Source organism: Pyxicephalus adspersus, chromosome 1 (genome assembly GCF_032062135.1).
Source record: "Pyxicephalus adspersus chromosome 1, UCB_Pads_2.0, whole genome shotgun sequence".
In the NCBI taxonomy this organism is placed as follows: Eukaryota; Metazoa; Chordata; class Amphibia; order Anura; family Pyxicephalidae; genus Pyxicephalus; species Pyxicephalus adspersus.
In genome coordinates, this window is record NC_092858.1 from 109,844,255 (window position 1) to 109,858,030 (window position 13,776).

Consider the following 13,776-nt stretch of genomic DNA (forward strand, 5'->3'; position numbering starts at 1 on the left):
GTTATAAGAATTGACCAATACATGAGGTACAAATTATGTGACATGATATGACCATGCCGGGCTGATATTTCTGCATGATGTGAATGATCTGGCAGAGGGAGTTACTAAAACCCAGGGTACAATTGCTTTTACCATGATTATGCAAACACCTACTAGAGTGTGTCCTGGGCAAAGAACAAAGGGAGTGTCAGCTGCATCCAGACAGATCAGTGCCTGCTTTTTACCCATACTGCATGTATTTTTATGTACCATACCTTTTACTATTGCTTCCCTCAAAAGCTATCCCAGAACCACACAAAAGTCCTATCTGGGCATTGCATTGCGGATGGTCTTCTAATTGAAAATAGCCTTTCAGGAGCAAGTCAAGAGGTATTTGCATTGTTAAGAATTATTTTAAGAATTTTTAAAGAATCCATAATGCTGAGATTTAGAATCTTGTTGAACAGGTTTAAAGAGAATCCATATTGTTGCCACAACAGTTTAATACACCCATATATCAGTAAAGGCGAGTAAAGGCAGTCTCATTCAACACTTTCTCATCCACCTGCAGACAAAGATGAAAGATGTTTCAATGTTTTCAATGTATTACTACCTATAATATTTATTCAAGTTATGTTTAAAATATTTTAGATTATACAATAATGTTATGTCCTTGTATGACCAACTAAACATAGAAGTCAACCCATTGCTTTGAGTTTTGTATAATAAATGTATTAATTTTCTTAACTTTCCACTGTGAGACTGAATTCAATCAAAATTCACTGGATTGTGCTTGGACCTGAAGTATAAAGGAGTTTAATAAACAAAGTTCAATAGTGTGTACTACAAATACAGCACTCTCAATGACCCAGTACAAGCTGTCTGCAAGCAGAAAACTCACTCCCCATGGACAGCAATAGGCTTAAAGCTAAAAGACTTAGAAGTTCAAAAGAGCTGTGATCAGTTGAAGAGCTAAAACACTTTAAAAAAATGGTACATTTGTTGTGTTCATTATGACAAAATGATCAATGTTTTTCACTTCACCCGTCAGTGGTTTTACATTTTTGGCTGATCTGAGTATTTGTTCTAATTTTACTTTAGACAGTAACTTGATTCTCATCATTTGTGACTAGCAGTTCCTCTACTTTGTGCTTGGTATTTTTTTATTAATTGTTACAGGCATCAATAGGCTATTTTAAAGGTTCACCTCAAAATACTTTTTGAAACAACCCTTGTTTTTTAAAGCAACCCTTGAAATAACATTTCCTTTTATGCTAGTCAATTGATTGATTCATTTTATCATACTATAGCATACTTTTCACCTCTAGTACAGAATATATTTATATTGGTGAGTCCTATTAGCAGTAATTTCATGAATTCTGCTCTTGTAGGTAAATTAATAATTACATGTTCATTTACATTAAACAAAGAAAGTACACCGTCTTTCAATTTTATGGATTAGCAAATCCTTTTACAACTTTCATAGGAGAGTAGGTAACAGCCAGGTGCTTCTAATAAAATGCACTTAAAAATTGATTTTCAGCAAATTTGACTACCAAAGCAGAAATTTTGACAGTTTACTGGTCTGGAGAATTCACCAATGTAGTAACAAAAGGCTAATGAAGTCAGATACCAGCATTGAACTTAGAAAAGCAATTTCTGTTGCCCATTAAGTATATTACCTTTATCCCTAGTCACTGTTTGAATAGGGATATGGTATCTAGTCATATTCGTGTGGTATATATAAAAAGTAACATGTAATATATAAGTTACAGTCATATCCATGTGGTATATATAAAAAGTAACACACATGCTGCCCCTGTAATGAAAATTTTCTGCTTCCATTAAAACCGATTGGAGCGCATATTTCTGGTCTTCCTATGCTCTGCTTGAAGCACATACCTCCTGGTGGTCATGTGGTTTTCCGGAAAATTACATGGCTGGAAATGACACAGCTGGTCTGCATACCGAAAAACCCTAAGTGGGGTCAGAAGGAGGAAGTAGCACATAGGACACCATTCAGATCATTTATAAGTGGTGAGAGTTTTGATTGAACAACACCAAGGACTAGACAAGAAAAGAGTGAGTGCTTTTATTTATACTAAATACTGTGCTATACTATTAATATTTTGTCTATAAATAGAGAAAATAATGAGGGATAATAAAGTTGTATTCAAGTTTGGGGGATCACATTAAGTAATATGGTTTTATGATTTTTCATCTGTTGATTTAAAACTTAGATATGCACACATTTAGTAATGGGCACCGATACAATTGAAGATTATTGAGATGACATTATAAATAATTAAAGATAATTTATAATAATACATTTATTATATGGATTTAGCTTGTTTTTACTTACTATTTAGATTTGGATTAAAATGATTTGTATTTTAATCTTTTTATTACATTTTTCAGCTTAAGAAAAAGGTTTTACAGACATTTGAACATATTGAAACAATAATGTTCTTTATGGGCAAAAAGACAAAACAAAGTACAAAATAAAAAAGTGTAAACTTCTGAACAATAAGGAATTGGACAAACAAGTTACTAAATGATTTTAAAAAAGGGGAAACCAAAGTTTGGTTTAATCAGGGCTGTGAGATACATAGGAGGGAGCAAGGGGAGGGGGTAAGACAGAGACTTTCAAGTGACCAACAGTTTTGTAGAGCTGATGTCTTTAGACATGGTGTACCTATAATTTCAAGTTGTGTGATAACCATGGGTTCCAGATCAGTTCAAATTTTTCTAGTTTGTCAGTAAGAATACCTGTGAGCATGTTTTTAACCATGATTCAGATTAGCTTTGCCCCATAGGTTCGATTTGGTTGTCCACCTGCTTCCAGGCCTTTGCTAGTAAGATATATGCAGCTAATAGAATTAGTCTTAATAACTTTTTAGAATAAAGTGGGTAATCCAAGTTACTAAAAAGGTCTGTTTCAGGTTTTTGTCTATCTGAAAACAACAAGATGAGTGAGCGAGACTTGTAAGTTCGATCTCGCGGCGAATCGAACCGTTCTCGCTTACTAAGCGAGAACGGCCTTGTAATTCACCATGAGGTAGTGTTCTCGCGGAACAAACGAGGGAAAATGCATGGGGCAGGAACAGCGACTATGTCAGGTGTGAATGGCACGGCTGGGAGTGAATCATTTGCTCCCAGGATGCACAGCAAGGCCCAACAGCCCAATCAGGGGAGATCTGAGCACAGGCAAATATACAGGGGAGGAGGGAGGGGTTAGTCACTCCATCCTGTGTTCAGAGTCAGAGAAAGAAGCAGGGAGAGAAGTGCATTGTGAGGGGGACAGGTTAGGAGCCTTCTGTATATCTTGAAATATACAGATTGTGCAGTTTTTGATGCTACCTCTTGCTAAACATTTCTGTCCTACTCTCCAAAAAACATATATTTCATTCTGATAGCACTTGCTATGTATCAAAAAAGCCAGAAAAATTTCTGTATTGCTCTGAAAAACATACAGATATTTTATTCTGTTCCCACTTACTATCTATCAAAAAATCCAGAAAAAAATTTGTATTTCTCTCAAAAAAATACAGATATTTTATTCTGATCCCACTTGCTATCAATCAAAAAAGCCAGAAACATTTCTGTATCTCTCTAAAAAAATTTAGATATTTTATTCTGATCCCACTTGTTATCAAAAACGCCATAAACATGTCTGTATAAAAAAAAACACAGATATTATTATCTAATAGCATTTGCTATCTATCAAAAAAACTAGAAAATGTCTGTATTTCTCTCAAAAAAATACAGATATTTAATTCTGATCCCTGTTGCTATCAACAAAGCCAGAAAAATTTCTGTATTTCCCTCAAAAAAATACAAATATTTTGTTCTGATCCCACTTGCTATCTATCAAAAAAGCCAGAAAAAATTTCTGTATTTCTCTCAAAAAAATACAGATATTTTATTCTGATCCCACTGGTTATCCAAAAAGCCAGAAAAATGTCTGTATTTTTCTAAAAAATTACAGATATTTCATTGTGATAGCACTTGCTATCTACCAAAAAGGACAGAAAATTTTCTGTATTTCTCTCAAAAAAATACAGATATTTTATTCTGATCCCACTTGTTATCAAAAACGCCAGAAAAAATGTCTGTATTTCTCTTAAAAAAACACAGAGATTTATTCTGATAGCACTTGCTATCTATCAAAAAAGCCAGAAAATTTCTGTTTTTCTCTCAAAAAATACAGATATTTAATTCTGATCCCACATGCAATAAAAAAGCCAGAAACATTTCTGTATTTCTCTCAAAAAATACAGATATTTTATTCTGACCCCACTTGATAAAAAAAAATCCAGAAAAAATTTTGTATTTCTCTCAAAAAAATACAGATGTTTTATTCTGATCCCACTTGCTATAAAAAAAAACAGAAATGTTTTTGTATTTCACTCAAAAAAATACAGATATTTATTTCTGATAGCCCTCGCTATTAGGGATGAGCGGACATCTGGAAGTTCGAGTTCCCCTGGTTCAGCCGAACTTCGGCTCAAAGTTCAGGTACGAGACCCGAACTTGACCCCGAACCCGAACCCCATTGAAGTCAATGGGAACCTGAACTTTGGGGCACTAAAATGCCTGTAAAATGTCCAGGCAGTACAGGTGATAATCACTTGTATTGCCCTGTATTCTTAGAATCTCTATCCAAGAATACATAGTAGAAACACAGCACGGCAACCGCGATTGCTGTTGCAGCGCTGTACTATGTATTCTTAGATAGAGTTTCTCTATCTAAAAATACAGGGCACTAAAGGTGATGAATGGGGACAAGACTCCATTCATCACCTATAGTGCCTGGACATTGTAGTAGAACTGCAGAGGTAATCTGCAGTTCAGTTTCCCACTGTGACGTCATGTGGGAAACTGAACTGCAGATTGCCTCTGCAGTTCTGCTACGATCTCTGGGCACTACTGGTGATAAATGAGGACTTGTCCCCATTCATCACCTGTAGTGCCCTGTATTCTTAGATGGATAATCTCTACCCAAGAATACATAGTAGAAGTACAGCACGGCAACTGCGATTGCAGTTGCAGCGCTGTACTATGTATTCTTAGATAGAGTTTCTCTATCTAAGAATACAGGGCACTAAAGGTGATGAATGGAGACAAGTCCCCATTCATCACCTGTACTGCCTGGACATTGTAGTAGAACTGCAGAGGTCATCTGCAGTTCAGTTTCCCACTGTGACCTCACGTGAGAAATTTAACTGCAGATAACCTCTGCAGTTCTACTACAATGTCCGGGCACTACAAGTGATAAATGGGGACTTGTCCCCATTCATCACCTTTAGTGCCCTGTATTCTTAGAGAAACTCTATCTAAGAATACATAGTAGAAGCACAGCCCAGCAACAGCGTAATGAATGGGGACAAGTCCCCATTCATTACCTTTAGTGCCCTGTATTCTTAGATAGAGAAACTCTAGTTAAGTATACATAGTAGAAGCACAGCACGGCAACAGCGATTGCTGTTGCAGCTCTGTACTATGTATTCTTAGATAGAGTTTCTCTATCTAAGAATACAGGGCACTACAGGTAATGAATGGGGACAAGTCCCCATTCATCACCTGTAGTGCCTGGACATTGTAGTGGAACTGCAGAGGTAATCTGCAGTTCCACTACGATCTGCCCGAACACTGAACTCGAACCCAAACTTTTCTGGAAAAGTTCGGGTTCGGGTCCAGGTACCGAAAAACGTAAAGTTCGGCAAGAACCTGAACTTTACAGTTCGGGTTCCCTCAACACTACTCGCTATCTATCAAAAAAGCCAGAAAAATGTCTGTATTTCTCTCAAAAAATAGTTATTTTATTCTAATACCACTTGCTATCAAAAAAGCCAGAAAAATTTCTGTATTTCTCTAAAAAAAATACAAATATTTTATTCTGATCCCATTTGCTATCTATCAAAATATAGAGAAAAATTTCTGTATTTCTCTCAAAAAAATACAGATATTTTATTCTTATCCCACTTGCTATCTAATAAAAAAGCCAGAAAAATTTCTGTATTTCATATTTTATTCTGATCCCACTTGCTATCTATCAAAAAAGCCAGAAAAATTTCTGTATTTCTCTCAAAAAGATACAGATATTTAATTCTGATACCACTTGCTATTTACCAAAGAAACCGTTTGGTACAGGTGTATTTTTTCCAGATTAAGTAAAAGATGAGCGGTAGATGCAGGGGAAGGCATGCCGTTGGGCAACCTGCCGCATTTGGCAGGGGACATACTCCCTGGGAGTTGACCAGTGTAGGACGGCTGTGGCAGCAAACCATTGGAGGCAGAAGCACAAGTTGTCAAACAGGTCTGAGATGTGTGCGGAGCACCAGTACGCTGGTAGATTTATTGAGAGGGCATACTACAATCATACAGCCACGTCATGTGGAGAGTATTGTAGACTGGGTCTCAGGGGCCTCAAGTGCAGCAGGCTCTTCCCCCGCAGCAGCAGCAGCAACCAGCACAGCCGTGACAGGAGCAAAGACAGGAGTTAACGCGGCTAATGTGCCTGTACCTCCTGATGACTCTCTTGTTGTTTGAAGAACAGCCTGAGGATTTGTCATTGTGAATTTCAGAGCAGGAAGCAGACTTTGAGACCCTTTAGGAGAGTGTGTGGCAAATCTGCCTCATGTGAGTCCCAAGAACACTCAGACGAGTGGGCACAAGCAGGGGAACAATCAGAGACGATGTGACCGTAGAGGAGATAAGGCTGGAGTAGACGCAGGGCACCCAGCAGAAGCAGACGCAGGCAAAGAAAAAGAGCAGTAGAGTGGTTGCACGCAACTCTCCAGTGTGGTCTTTTTTCTCGCTGAAAGACAATGACGGGTGTGTAGCAATCTGCATCCTGTGCCACAGGCAGATTCGCAGGGGACAGGCCGGATCACATTTGGGTACAACATCCCTGCTTTCCCACATGCGTAAGAACCACATACCAAAGTGGGAGCAGTACTTGCGTTCTCTTGAAGGAGGTGTAACCACGTCATCGTCTCTTCTGGCTATGTGCCCAACCAACAAAAGAGTCATCAAACTCAATTCAGGTCTAGCCAAACTTTTGGCCTTGTAGCTACTGCTGTACAGCATTGTGGACTCTGCTCCCTTGCGTGACGGTGGAATATACCAAGCAGGTATTACTTCTCCCGCACAGCTGTTCCCAGTTTACATGCACATGTAATGGGTAACCTCTCCTGGGCATTGACATTCTCTGTCTGGTCAAATCCACATCACCATGGACAGCTGGACAACCAGGCACGGAATGGGACACTACTTGTCCTTCACCGGTCACTGGGTGGCCTTGCATAGCTCAGTGGGCAGTAGTCTGCAAGAGGTATTGCAGCACCTGGTACCACCTGTGGTGGGAAAGCACGGGCCACCCCAGTCCTCTCCCTCCTCCTCCTTCATTCCCTCTCTTTTCGACACTCCTCCTGAAAGGCCAGCAGCGGAGGACACTGTGGTTAAGCAGGCACGCCACTATGGCTCCCTCGAGCACACGCAGGCAGTACTGAAACCGGTGTTCTTGGGGGAGAAATGTCACACAGCCAGAGAACTCTTGTCTGCTTTGCACAGAGAGGTTGTGGCTTGGCTGACGCCCTCCCGGCTCGCAAAAGGCAACGTTCTGTGCGACAACGGGGCCAACCTTGTGGCAGCGCTGGCCATAGGCCGCATAACACATGTGCCCTGCTTTGCGCATGTACTGAATCTGGCGGTGCAGTAGTTCCTCCGCACGTACCCAGGACTGCAGGACTTACTGAGCCAGGCTTGCTCCATCTGCAGCCATCTACACCGATCCTCTACTGCTGCCCCAGCGCTTAGCAAGATCCAGCGCCAGCAGAGGCTTCCACCGCATAGACTGATTTGTGAAACTGTGACTAGATGGAACTCCACCCTGCACATGCTCCAGCGTCTGTGGGAGCAAAAGCTAGCTATCGATGACCCGCCTGAGCAGAATACAATGCGACTGTGTGAGGAGTTCAGCGCACCACATTCCACACAGGGAGCTCAGGCAGACACTGCCTCCACCATATCCTTCTGTAGCAGTGGCAGCATCAGCAGTAGTGACAGCGGGCCGCACACATCCAAAAGTGGGCATGGTGCACAATTACGTTGGCTCTTTTCTGGCTGTTGCTGTTGGTGGTGTTGACGACAGCAGTTATGAGGAGGATGCCTTTCCTGACAGTAGTGACGTCATAAATTTTTGGGTAAACAGGCTTGAAATCTGTCCGTAGTTGGCACAGTATGCCATCAAGCTTCTTTCATGCCCAGCATCCAGTGTTCTGTCCGAAAGAACCTTTAGTGCTGCTGGCTGAGTGGTAACGAACAACCGAAACGACTGTCGCCGGGAAATGTCAATTGCCTCACCTTTTTGACATTGAACGAAAGGTGGGCTACTAACAACTATCATATCCCCACTGTGGATGTCACTGATTGACTGACACAAGGACTCACTAGGCCAACCAAGATGCCTCTGTGAACCCACACTGCTCCTGAGTCTGTGGCTGCCTATCACCAAACACCTGAGCCTGCCTGCGTTGAATTTTTCCGCTAGTTATCCTAACGTCCAGGGGTGGCATTCTTCGCCAGTGTCATGCCTGCTTTTGTGCCAGCTAGCAATTTACTTTACATTTCTGCTTCTTCTTGGCGGCCAACAAACTTCAGATAAAATCCCCTAGTACTGCCACACTGCTAGGTACCATTGCCTTTGCCTAACTTTTGAGCTAAGTATTGTAAGATTGAGGGTTGGCGTTCATGTCATCCTCCTCATGATGCAAACTAGCAATATTGTCTACCTTCCAAACGCTTACGGCACCACAGACCACAGCAACAGTGCTGTTGCACAAAACATCTTGGTCTGACCCTTCTACATTTATTCACAAATTTCCAATATTTGCATTACACGGGTTGGCATTGACAATGCACTACACCCAGCTCTAGATGCCAGCGACAGTTAATACAGTCGGCGCTCTGTCTCAGGGTCTACTCACTCCTCCTCCTGCTATTGCTGGTGCCGCCTGTCAATACTCCATTCACTATAATTATATTACACGCTTCTGGGTGTCATTGAGGATGCACTACACCCAGCTCTAGATGTCAGTTACCAATGCGCTTCACGCTCTGTCTCAGGGCCCACCGCCTCCTCCTGATGCTGTTGGTGCTGCCGCCTGTCAGTACTCCAATCACTATAATTGTGATACACACTTCTGGGTGTCATTGACGATGTACTACACCCAGCTCTAGATGCCAGTTACAAATTCGGTCCACGCTCCCTCTCAGGGCCTACCGCCTCCTCCTGATGGTGTTGCTGCTGCCTCCTGTCAGTACTCCATTCACTAAAATTGTACACTTCTGGGTGGCAATGACAATGCACTACACCCAGCTCTCCATGACTCTTACCAATGCAGTCTCCCTGGTGTTAGCTGACCAGAGGCCACACACTGCTACTGCTCTCGCTGACCCACGCTCCATCTCTGGTCCTCCATCCTTTTGCCTAATGTCACCGCACTACTTGTCCACAACTTTAGGTGACATTCCTATAACGTCATCCAGGTCATGATGCCAGCTAGCAATTATTATTATTATTATTATTGAAACAGGATTTATATAGTGTTAAGATATTATGCAGCTATGTAAATTCAATAGGGGTGCGTACATTAAACAGCAACGTGTTTTCCTGCCGTTTTGATGGCAGAGACTGTTGCTAGTGGGTTGAGTTCACCCTTTTCACAATGTCCTAATGTTTGTGCTTCATTCTGGACGCTCTCCATCACACAAAAATCCTATTTGCCTGCTGTCACTTTGTCTGCCATTTTCTGGAAACCCACATGGTCTTTTTAAACTTTTATATTTTTTCCTTGTTTCCACTGTTCTCTTACACTTAACTAGCAAATTTGGTGGTTCTAACATGTATAGGGCTTTGCTAATAATGTTTAGTTGACCCAGTGACTTTAATGTAATTTGCGAAATCGAATCGCTGGAATTTCGCGAACCAACGGGAAATTCAAGTAAGTTTTTGCGAGACTGTCAGAGGCATTCTCGCTCATCCCTAAAAACAACATCCCAGATTAATTTGAAAACTGCTGACCAAAAGGTTTGTGCCTTTGGGCACGGCCACCAGATGTGTTTCATTGTACCTCTTTCCATGCAACCTCTAAAACTTAAAACTTGGGGAAGACGAATGCTCCAGGACCAGGTACCAACTAAAGGTACCAACGCAATATAATTTTGTAGTTGGCTTAAACTATTACAGAGTTTAAATAAACCTTTGAGAGCACCATGAATTCATCATTATATTCGTCCTGATCCCAACTTTTACCAGTCAGATTCCACATATTTAGGTTTCTTGGCTGAAGCTGCTAGAATCGAGTATAGGATGTAGATCTGACTTTAGGTGTCTGCTACGGAATGGCAAGAGCTTTTGAAGGATGTGGATCTATAAAGGGGGTCGCTAGTCTGAGTTTAGTACACACAAAAGATTTGATTTGTCTATATCTAAAGTATTCTGTGGTGGGTAGTTCTCTTTTGCTTACAGTTATTCAAAGCTGAAAATCGCCCTTACATCTATGATATCCTTGATAATACATCTATGATATCCTATGATAACTCTCATGAAACCCCTGTCAGCCCACCATCTAAAGCTTTCTTTATTTCTTCCCGGAGAAAATTCTGGGTTATCCCATAGGGGAGTTAAAGGTAGATGTGGTGAAAATGAGTTCTGAGTTTTTCCCATATTGACAGGGAGTGAGCTAGGGTGGGCATTTTATTGAGGGTCTGGATTTTTTAGGAATCCACAATAGCGCAGGTAGCGAGATTAGTTGGCACATTAGCCCTTCCAATTCGATCCACAGGAGTTTGGGGCTCATGATTTTGCACAAGGAAATTTGAGCCAGTTGGGCTGCTCTATAATAATGGGAGAGACAGGGACCCCAGGCCTCCTTGTGTACAATGCGCGTAAAGGGTGGCTTTTTGTCTACTGCTTCCCTTCCCAGCCCAAACAAATTGTACATTTTTAGATTGTAAGTGGTTAATAGTGTGATTTGGTACAGAGATCGGAATAGTGCAGAACAGGTACAGTATTCTAGCTAGTACTTTCATTTTCATGGTGGCTATGCATCCAAACCATGATGGGGTGACTTTTCCCATCTACTTAGGTCTAAGAGGATGGTTTTGCTTAATGGGTCATAATTAGCTTAGTATACGGATTGGTATGTAGGTGTTAGTTTAATTCCTAAGTATTGGATTTATTTCTCATCCTATTGAAACTTGTAGGAGCTTTTAAGGGCTTCAATTTGTTGTACTGTATAGCTCTGAGATATTACGCAGCACTGTACAAATTCAATAGTAATTTCTCTAGCTGTCCTTCTAATTGAATGTCCCTATCATAGTCATATGTTTTATTACAGTCTAAGGTCAATTTTGTTAGGAAGCCAATTAACCTAACTGCAGTTTTTGGAATGTGGGAGGAAACCGGAGTACCCGAAGGAAACCCACGCAAACACAGGGAGAACCTGCAAACTCCATGCTAATAAGGTCCTGGCCAAGATTAGAACCTGGGACCCAGCACTGCAAAGGCTAACCACTCATCCACTATGATACATTATCATGCCGAACCTTCCTTGTGTTCACAGTAATGTGTTGTATATTAAAAAATGTCAACAGTAATTCATGCAGGTATATGCCTGTTCTACAGTACAAAAAAATCATGAAAGCTGTCAGCTGTAAAATCCCCCAAAAATCAAACACTGGTAGTGATTTCCCATTTGGGATAAGTAATTGTTGAAAATGGGTGGCAGAACCCAGCAAGCCAATTGTAACAGTACAACCTATAGCAAAACCTGTGCTGTATGGCACCGATTCTAACTGATTTCAAAGCTGTACTTGTATGCAGCACAGGTTACAGTTCTTGTATATTTTAGTTTTATTCAGTTTTTACTTAAAAAAAAAAGATCATAACAACAAAAATAAATAACATAGCCAATAACAATAACAAAATAGTACAAGGAGAGCACAGAGAAAGCGCAAAAAAACTAAATATATAAAAGTGTATAATAAATGTAAAGTAGAGCCAGGACATGAGGGATAAATAATAGTAGCAATTTTATGGTACTGTAAAAGTATCCAAAGTGTTTGGAAAGAGATTTTTCAACTATTATCGGAAGTAACGGGAGTATTCGTACAACTGAACCCGTCTCTGGCCTTACTAAATCTGAGGGATCGAACAATACCCAACAGTACATAGGCCCATTGTCACACATTATTTATGTGCAACTAGACAATCCGTAGCCTCATATTTGAAAAAAACGGATGTACCCAATGTATCAGAAATATTGCGTAAATTTAATTTACAAGTTCTCTATGAGAAATTGTTTGCTGAAAGTATGAATGAAACGCTAGACTTTCATGCATATTGGTCCCCATGGTTTGCGCACTCAAAATGTACGGTGGCTATATCATTCAATACGTTTTTATATCCTGTATAGAGGTGTGTTAATTTTTGTTTGTCTTTTTCCTCTGGTCATTAATTTACTGTTAAGCCTCTGGCATTCTCGCAAATATTTCCTTGAATTTCTGATGGTTCCACAAAATTTCGGCGAACTGATTTCACAAAACCATCGAAAGATCGAGGAGGTTTTAACTTTTAAGGATTCACAAGATTCCCTGGGAAACCTACTGTTTGTGATCCCCAGGGCAGTAGAGGATAATTACGGCCAGGGCCGCATTCATTGAGAAGATCCTCAGCACTAGAGGTTAATTAACCTCTAGTGCCAGGGATTGCACACTGTTCTCAATGAATGTGGTCACGGCCGAATTCGCTGCGAGATCGAGTTTTAAAAACTCACTCATCCTTAGTTATGGCACTATGTTTGTTTATTTGTTTGTTTGGTTATTGTTATTTTCTCCCTAATGTTTATACTGAAATTTTTTCAATAAAAATTATCTTTAAAAAAAAAAATTATTAGTAACAGCTTGGAAGCAACTTAAATCAAACCTAAACTGAGAAAAAAAAACCATCAGAGTTGGTGACAATTGACAAAAGTGACATGCAATGACTAATACCCAGGCCTCTGGTGGCTTTTTGTTTTTGCCCTAAACTACATGCATCTCCGGCAGCTTGATACTAGTGAGCTTGAATTAAAAGTCAATCTTTACCCAACAAATCATTCTTTCATATGGCACACATCTTCCAGTTAGCCCTAAATATAAAATGTATGATGTGTTCAATTGTTTTCAAAATATTTATTAGTATGGAAATAAGAATATTTTTAAATAACCTAATATTTTCAGGTTCGGAAAGAGTTACCTGATTTCAGCTGTTTACATAGGCGCATACCTAAACCCTTATGATGCCTGACCCGAGGATCTGCCTGGTGATAAATCCCTAAGTACTCTAGCAGGCGAAAGCGCGCTTTTGCCAGCGGACTAGCTCATCCACCCACATTCTTGTTTGCTTCTATAGATATATTTCTATATTTTGTGGGCTTTCACATGGGGATTTCCTCAGGATAACGGAACAGCCTCGGGGCAGGTAAAAAAGCAGCCTTCTTGAAGTGTCCAAACAACATGAGGAGGGTTTATTGAACACGAGGTTACCAGAAAATGTCCACAGAATTTGCAAAGGAAACAAACAATGGCCCAGCTGGGCATCTTGCCACCTCACTGGGTGCCCTGTCTCTCTATCATATAAACGCAAGATCAACACTGTTAACTCACAGTTTTGGAATGTGGTTTGGAGGCTTGCTTTCCTGGAGCTCTGCTCCCTTCCCAAGCGTGGAAGACCCTATCCCCCCCCCCCCC

General features: G+C 40.6%; 1 protein-coding gene across 2 annotated transcripts in view; it reads left to right on the forward strand.

The window, feature by feature from the left end:
- Positions 1–220: 220 nt before the first annotated feature.
- EPS8L3 (EPS8 signaling adaptor L3) overlaps positions 221–13,776 on the forward strand; it is a 254,614-nt gene continuing 241,058 nt past the window's right edge. Inside the window, exon 1 of one of the 2 annotated variants that reach the window (XM_072423530.1) lies at positions 221–369. The gene's annotated coding sequence lies outside the window, so the exon portion shown is untranslated. Of the gene's footprint in view, positions 370–1,883; positions 2,062–13,776 lie in introns of those variants that run through there. The other variant, XM_072423540.1, reaches the window with a different exon arrangement.